Source organism: Chrysochloris asiatica, unplaced genomic scaffold (assembly GCF_000296735.1).
Source record: "Chrysochloris asiatica unplaced genomic scaffold, ChrAsi1.0 scaffold00010, whole genome shotgun sequence".
Classification (NCBI taxonomy): Eukaryota; Metazoa; Chordata; class Mammalia; order Afrosoricida; family Chrysochloridae; genus Chrysochloris; species Chrysochloris asiatica.
In genome coordinates, this window is record NW_006408528.1 from 25,187,376 (window position 1) to 25,195,222 (window position 7,847).

General features: G+C 36.4%; 1 pseudogene; it reads right to left on the reverse strand.

Moving 5' to 3' along the window:
* Positions 1-2,031: 2,031 nt before the first annotated feature.
* On the reverse strand, positions 2,032-6,858 carry LOC102821087 (annotated as a pseudogene).
* Between the last annotated feature and the right edge of the window lie 989 nt (positions 6,859-7,847).

Sequence of the window (7,847 nt, forward strand, 5' to 3'; positions counted from 1 at the left end):
TTATTTGCTCAGCATACAGGTTCAATAAGTAGGGTGAAAGAATACAACCTTGTCACACACCTTTCTTAATTTTAAGTCATTCAGTGTTCCCAAGTTCTATTCAAACAACTGCCTCTTGGACCATGTACAGATTCCTCATGAGCACAATTAAGTGCTCCAGAATACTCATGCTTCACAATGTTGTCCATAGTTTGTCATGATCCACACAATCGAAAGCCTTTGTGTAGTCAATAAAGCACAGTCAAACATCTTTCTGATATTCTCTGCTTTCAGCCAAGATTCATTGGACATCAGCAATGATATCGCTCATTCCATGGCCTCTTCTGAATCTGGCTTGAACCTCTTGAAGTTCTCTGTCAATGTATGCTTGCAGCCATTTCTGTATTACCTTTAGAAAACTTTACTCTCTTGAGATATCAAAGATATTGTCCAATGATTTCTACATTCTGTCGTGTCACCTCTCTTTTGAATGGGCACAAATATGGATCTCTTCCATTCAGTTGGCCAGATAGTTGTTTTCTAAATTTCTTGGCATAGATAAGTGAGTGCCTCCAGTGTTGCCACACTTTCTTGAAAGATATCAATTTTTATTCCATCAATTCCTGGTGCCTTGCTCTTTTCCAATTCTTTCAATGCATCTTGGACTTCTTCCTTCAGTATCATTGGCTCTTGATCATATGTTACCTCTTGAAATGGTTGAACATCACCATTTCCTTTTGGTACAGTCACTCTGTGTATTCCTTCCATCTTTTTTTAAAAAATGTTTTATTGTGAATTATGTGATAGTTTAAATGGGAGAACATTAGCTTTACATTCATCCTATTGTATATATTTTCATTGCCATGGTTATAATCCCCTCCATGCATCATCAACCAACCAAAGGGTATACTTTGCAAGCCTGCCCCCCAGACGTCAGCACACAGCCTCTCTCCCTCTCTGGATCTAGAGTCCCCAGCCACTCCATCTCACCATGACATTGTCTCTGCCTCCATCTCTGACATCACTGTTTATCTGCGTAGTTTCCTGCACTCTGCTCTTCTCCCATGATTATCCCAGGGACCTCAGCTCCTGGACTGCAAAGCCAGTCACTCCCCTCCTTTTGCTACAAAATGTCTACCTTTATATTTCCAACCTGCACAGTCAATCCTGATATTAATTATTCACTATTTTGATTATTTCTGCATCATTCAATAATTTACCCAGGGAATCCTTCAATAACGAAAGTCGAGGCTGAAATTTTTTCTCCAGTTTCTCCAGCTTGAGAAATGCTGAGCGTGTTCTTCCTTTTTGGTTTTCTGCCTCCAGATCTTTGCACATTTTGTTGTAATATTTGACTTTATCTTCTCAAGCTGACCTTTGAAATTTTCTTTCTGTTCAGCTCTTGTATGTCCTCATTTCTTCCATTTGCTTTAGCATCTCTATGCTGGAGAACAAGTTTCAGGGTCTCTTCTGACATCCATTTTGACCTTCTTTCTTGTCTTCTGAATGACTTTTTGCTTTCTTCATGTACGATGTTCTTGATGTCGTCCCACAACTCTTCTGGTCTATGGTTTTTAATGTTTAATGTACCAAAGCTGTTCTTCAGATTATCTCTAAATTCAGGTGGGATATATTCAGGGTCATAAATTGGTTCTCATGGGCTTGTTTTCATTTTCTTCACCTTCAGTTTGAATTTGCATATCAGCAATTGATGGTCTATTCCATAGTCTGCCCCTAGCCTTGTTTTGACTGATGATATAGAGCTTTTCCATTGTCTCTTTCCATAAATGTAGTCAAGTTGATTTCTGTGTATTCCATCTGGTGAGGTTCATGTGTATAGTCGTCTCTTATGTTGTCTAAAGAAGGTATTGAAATGAACAAATAATTGATTTTCCAGAATCATGTGATCTCCAGCATCATTTCTATCACCAAAGCCATATTTTCCAACTACTGATCCTTCCTCTTTGTTACCAACCTTTGCATCGCAATCACCAGTAATGGTCAATACATCTTTTTTTGTTGTTGTTGTTAATTCAAGAAAATTATTTTATCTTACTTATCAGATTGTGTTTTCAGAACTTTTATAAAAGCATCTTTTGGAACTTCAATGTTGCCACCTTTCCTCAGTCTTTTCTTTCCTTCTGATTGTCTCTTCAAAAGTTTCATTTTTCGAGTAATATCACCACCATAACATTTTGCCAGAACATTTTTTCTATATGCTTTCACCGTTTCTCTTGCAATGACTTTACTTCCTATAGCAGCTTGAACTGCTATGTCAAACAGCTGCCTAGGAAGAGAATCCTTTAGACATTCACATATGATTTTGCCAACAGAATGCGCTTTGTCATTGTGCACAACAGTTACTAACTAGCTCCTCTACAATATTTCCATTTAGTAGAATATCCATTTTTACAAGTTCTGCAGTCTGGTAACCTGCATCTTCATAATCAAAACTAGCATATCCAGAAGACAAGGATTTCAAAGAATCATAAAAATCTACCACAATTTCATTCAAAGGGAAAAGATATTTAAGCATAACTCTATTTTGATTAATATACACCATATTCTTTTGAACTGCTCTTTGAGCCTGGCAAAGCATCATTATTTTTCCAGTATATTCATCTGGTGTGATAGTAGTGCCCATAACAACTGGCTCCAAATAATCTGTTACTTTTGATTTATCAGGGAATTGTGCAGGATTAATGATCATAATTTCCTTTTCTCTATATTCCTTTATCAATTTTGCTGATGAAAGAATGGCTTTATATGGAACAGTGGGAGTTGTCAAAATAACAGAAGCATTATATTCTTGCTCTAGTCTCTGGTTGAATACTTCCATATACAAGAGTCCAAGAAATCCCAACCTCCGGCCAGCACCTAAAGCAGGGCTACTATCCTGATACACTGTAACACTGGAGTCATTTAAGGTCAGTTTTTCTACAGCACTCTTCAGGTTATTATATTCAAACTGGTCAATAGGGTACATTCCTGCAAATACCATTGGATTTGCTGACTTAAATCCAGGCAGGAGTTCCACTGGTTGCTTATGTAAATATAACGTGTCTCCTCTTTGGGCTTCTTTGATGTCTTTCATTCCAGCAATCAGATAGCCCACCTGTCCTGCATATAATTTATGAGTTGGCTGTTCATTAGGATTCAGAACTCCTACTTCATTAACATCGTAGGTCTTTTGAGTATGTGCAGATACAATTTTATCTCCTTTAGAAACCACTCTATTGAATAATGCTACATTAGCTATCACACCCCTATATTGATCAAATGTGGAGTCAAATACCAAAGCTCTCAGGGGGGTTTTGCAATGCACTTTACGAGGAGGTATTCTTTCAATGACTGCCTGGAGAATGCTTTCAACATTTGTTCCAAGTTTAGCAGCAATCTTAATACATTTATCACTTGGGATATCAAACACCTTTTCTATTTGTTTTTCAACCTTTGCAGGATCTGCATTCTTCAAATCTTGTTTATAACTGGAATTACTGATAGCTGGGCTTCAAAGGCAAGAAATAAGTTTGCTACAGTTTGTGCTTGAATACCCTCATTTGCATCAACCACAAGTAAAATGCCCTGACAAGCAGACAGTGACCTGGATACTTCATAACTAAAATCCACATGGCCCTGTTAGTTCCAAGAGCCTGTTAGCTAAAGTGCTTTTTCCATGATCCACATGTGCAATTATACTGAAATTTCTAATATTTTCAACAGGAAATCTAGACACGTCAAACTTTTCCTTGCGGTATGCATTGCCGTAGAGCCTGGCCAGAGCCCAGGGCTCCAAAGGAGCCCCGCGGGTCTGACCACGGCAGAGTAGAGGCAGCCACTGCACCAGCGGGACAATACATCTTGATTGCATGTTTGATCAATTTCAGATTGAAGAAGTTGTTGGTAGAATTCTTCTATTTTGTCTTCATTGGGTTTAGTGGTTGGTGCATAAATTTGAATAATAGTGGTATTAACTGGTCTTCCCTATTGTTGTTGTTAAGTGCCATCGAGTCAGTTCTGACCCATAGTGACCCTGTACAGGATTTCCAAGGCTGTAAATCTTTACAGAAGCAGAAAGCTTCATCTTTCTCCTGCGGAGCAGCTGGTAGTTTCAAACTGCTAACCTTGCGGTTCGCAGCCTGATTTGTAACCACTACACTACCAGAGCTCCTTCCCTGTAGGTGCATGGATATTATTCTATTACAGACAGAGTTGTACCTCGTGACTGATCTGGATATGTTCCTTTTGACAATGAATGCAATGCCATTCCTCTTCAATTTGTCATTCCTGGTCATATTTGAACTGGATGTTAGTGAAATATTTACCCTGTAGGAGTAGCCTCTAGTCCTAGTGTGACACTGTGGGTTAATGCACTGGACTGCAAAGTCGATTTGAACCACAAGGTTGGCAGTTCAAGCTCACCAGCCTCTTTAGATTTGTTTTGGTTTCCCCATTGAGGCCCAGGAATTTCAATAGATATTTCCTAGTCAGATTTAGTTTTTGTGGATAGTGTACATCCCTCAAATTTTAGTTCCATTCCACATTCTGTTAGTCAATGTCATGTTCCTCTGTCCATTGTTAAATGAATTATTAAAACATCATCTTTAAGCTGTTGGATCATATTGGGTAAACACTGGACTGCTAACCACAAGGTCAGAGGTTCAAACCCAACAGCTGCTTCTTGGGAATCCTATACATCGTCACTACAAGTAGGAACTAACTTGACAGCGGTTGGCCACAACAACAGTCTCTAAGCTAGGCAAAATTCTCTGCCATCTAGTTGATTCTGACTCATATCAACCTAGTATTGGGTTTCTGTGGCTGTAAATATTTATGAGAGCAGGAAGTCTCATCTTTTTCCTGTAAAGTAGAGTGCTTGATGTGTCTGAAGTGCTGACCTTGTGGTTAGCAGTCCAGTGTTTATCCCACAGTGCTACCAGGGCCTAACCAACAATTGTTTTTTTTTTTTTTTTTTACTAGAGGTATTGTTTCCTTAATAAAAGGTACAAATGAATGTTGAGGGCACCAACTGTATTTCCTGTTAACACTGTATTCCCATGCTGGTGCTATATTATTTCAACTTGGCAAGCAGAAGTTGATGTTTTCAACTCTGTCAAACTGAAAATTATGGTAGTAGGTTCTCAATCACCTTGTATTGCCATTCACAGGCAAAGAGTGCCTATCTTAAAATCACTTCTTTTTCCTCTTTGCTTACAAACTAGCCACATCTGGTATACTGTTGTTATTCTCCTTTACTTTTTCTTTTTTCTTGAAACCTCAAAAAGAAGTTATATATAAGTCAGTGCTTTGATGTATTCCTAATCATTAAACAATAATACAACATCTGTTAGAACATTGTCTATATTCCAAATTAAATCAGACAACAGTTTGTCTTAACAAGCGTCTCTAAAATGTCTAGGCAGGAATAGATGATCCCTTGCTTTTTGCTCCATTATTAAGCAATAATTCATTTAGAGGTACTTGCATCAGCCCAATTCTGTTTTCTGTTCACAATATGTATTGGTACTTGCTGATGGATTTGGAATCTTATTGATGATGTAATACCCCTGTATTAGAATTTCAAGTTCTTTGCAACCTTAATAACCATGCACATGGGGAAATTAAAAAAAAAAGAGAGAGAGAGACTAAAACAACAAGAAAGCTAGAGTGTGTTCCTACAAGTTATGCTATCACCAGAAGGATCATTTCTTATTTCTTGTAGTAATTTAGTATTTTAAGACAAATAACACAGGTTTTTTGCACTTTACCCTCCCCTCAAGTTATTTTCATAAGCCAACTAGGCTATTTGTTTATAGAAACATGTAAACATTATTAACATAGCATGTTTCTAAAGCTACCTTGTGGGAAGGGCACAGTTGACAAAAATGTATATAATGTGTTATTTGTGTAAAAATTCAGTAATACTGTATATGTTGTTGTATTATTGGTAGCAGGTAAGTCCGAACTATTATAATGGTAAAATTCTTGAATACAACCAGGTAATTTTGTTTTGTTTTGATGTTAGCACAATATATTAGGAGTATGAATTTTAGGAAATTTCCTCCTAAAGTGATTTTTGGAATTGAAAGGAGCTTTACAAGTCTAAATAGAACATTTGGGACAGCTATTGGCTAGAATTGCTTTATAAATACAAAGTGTCTCAAATACTCCATTTTTTATTATAGTGTTATGTTTAAATATTTTTCTTTACTTTTTGCAGATATGTGTGACTGCTACTTTAGTAAATAAAAGTGCTCATGACAAATCAAGTGTAATACATTAATGTGTAGAATTAAGATTGGCAAAGTTGTTTAAAAGTAGCTATAACTTTCTTTTCATTTCAACTTGCATAGACACTGTCTAATTGTATAAAATTTTAAATACCATTGAATGTATTTGAAGTATTTTGGAAGGTTTACTTTTTTTTCATAACTGACTTTAACTTAAAAGTTACATCTGATCTGTTTCGAGCATAAACTTTCCTTCATCGTGTCCTGTTCTAGTTTATCAATATTTTCTAGAAAATATATATGTTGGTGTATGGCAGCAAGAAAATCTGTTAAAACAGGTCTGATATAAGTACACTTAATTTCTTTCCTGTAGGATAGCACTGAACTGCTAACAGCAAGCCCAACAGTAATTCCTTGGAAACGCTATACAGGGATTCTGAGTCAGCACCAACTTATCACTTAGCAGGAGCACAATTTCTTTCCATACTGTGATGAATGCTTTAAAGTTCCCAAATTATATAGATAAACAATGGATTATATATTATACAAGGAGTCTTTGAAAAGTTGGTGGAAAAATTCCATTATCATTCAAATCTACCTTTTCATGAACTTGTTGAAGCTGCCTCATTCTTAGGAAGGGTATCTCCATACTCTGTTCAGTAGGTATGCTCAAGATCTCTGTATAATTTTATGAAATTTGATACATTAATGTTGTGAAAACTTCAGGGTTTTGTGAATTATTTTCCTACTAGCTTAGGTTAGACTATTCAAAAACCAGGTGTGTACTGTTCAGTTACACAATTATATACTTGAAAATCAAATGGAGGAAATGAAACCATAAAAACTGCATAGACAGTTATGCCAAATGCATTCTCGGTGTGCATCATTACATACTTCAGACACAAAATCAACCTCCTTCCTGTAAAGAGTTGAAAGGGAAATCAGAGCATACATCACACTGACACTTGGTAAAAAATTACAGAGAAATAACAATCATTTGAACAGTCGTCTACAAGAATGAAGACACCTCCAGCATACCTGCAAGGTCGCAGCCAAAAGACATTTGAACTCGACTTGATCTAAATCAGGAAAGCTCCTGTCATATTTTTGTATTCATTTGATTTTGTATCTTGAAGTGATATAAGAAGCTTTCCATCCATAGAACTCTACTACCAATATTTCTAAAAAAAGGTGAGACACAGAAATTGAGCATAACTCTTTTGTTTCTCCTCTTAATATCTCCATTTAGTAATTTTTATTTGTAATCCATTGAAAGGGTAGATTTTGACTTTGATACACTAAGCTGCCACATATGATCATAACAGTAAGAAAGCATTCCAAATAACATTGAGAAATTTATTTCTTTAATCATATTAGTTAAGCTTTGTTTTTATATGACTCTTGAGAACAGCTGAAAAATCAGGAAGCTTTCCTAGGATTATGCAACAGACCTTCAGGGGAAAACTGCTGAGCCTACTATCAGAAACTAAAGGCTCCTCAGATGTCTCCTCTAATAAACTATAAGTATTAGATATTTCTTTTATGTTTATATTATTTATAGTTCCTTTCCTAGGGTTTAGTGCAATTTCAGACCCATAGAAAACAGTTAATAAATGAATCATTCTCCCTTGTCATTCC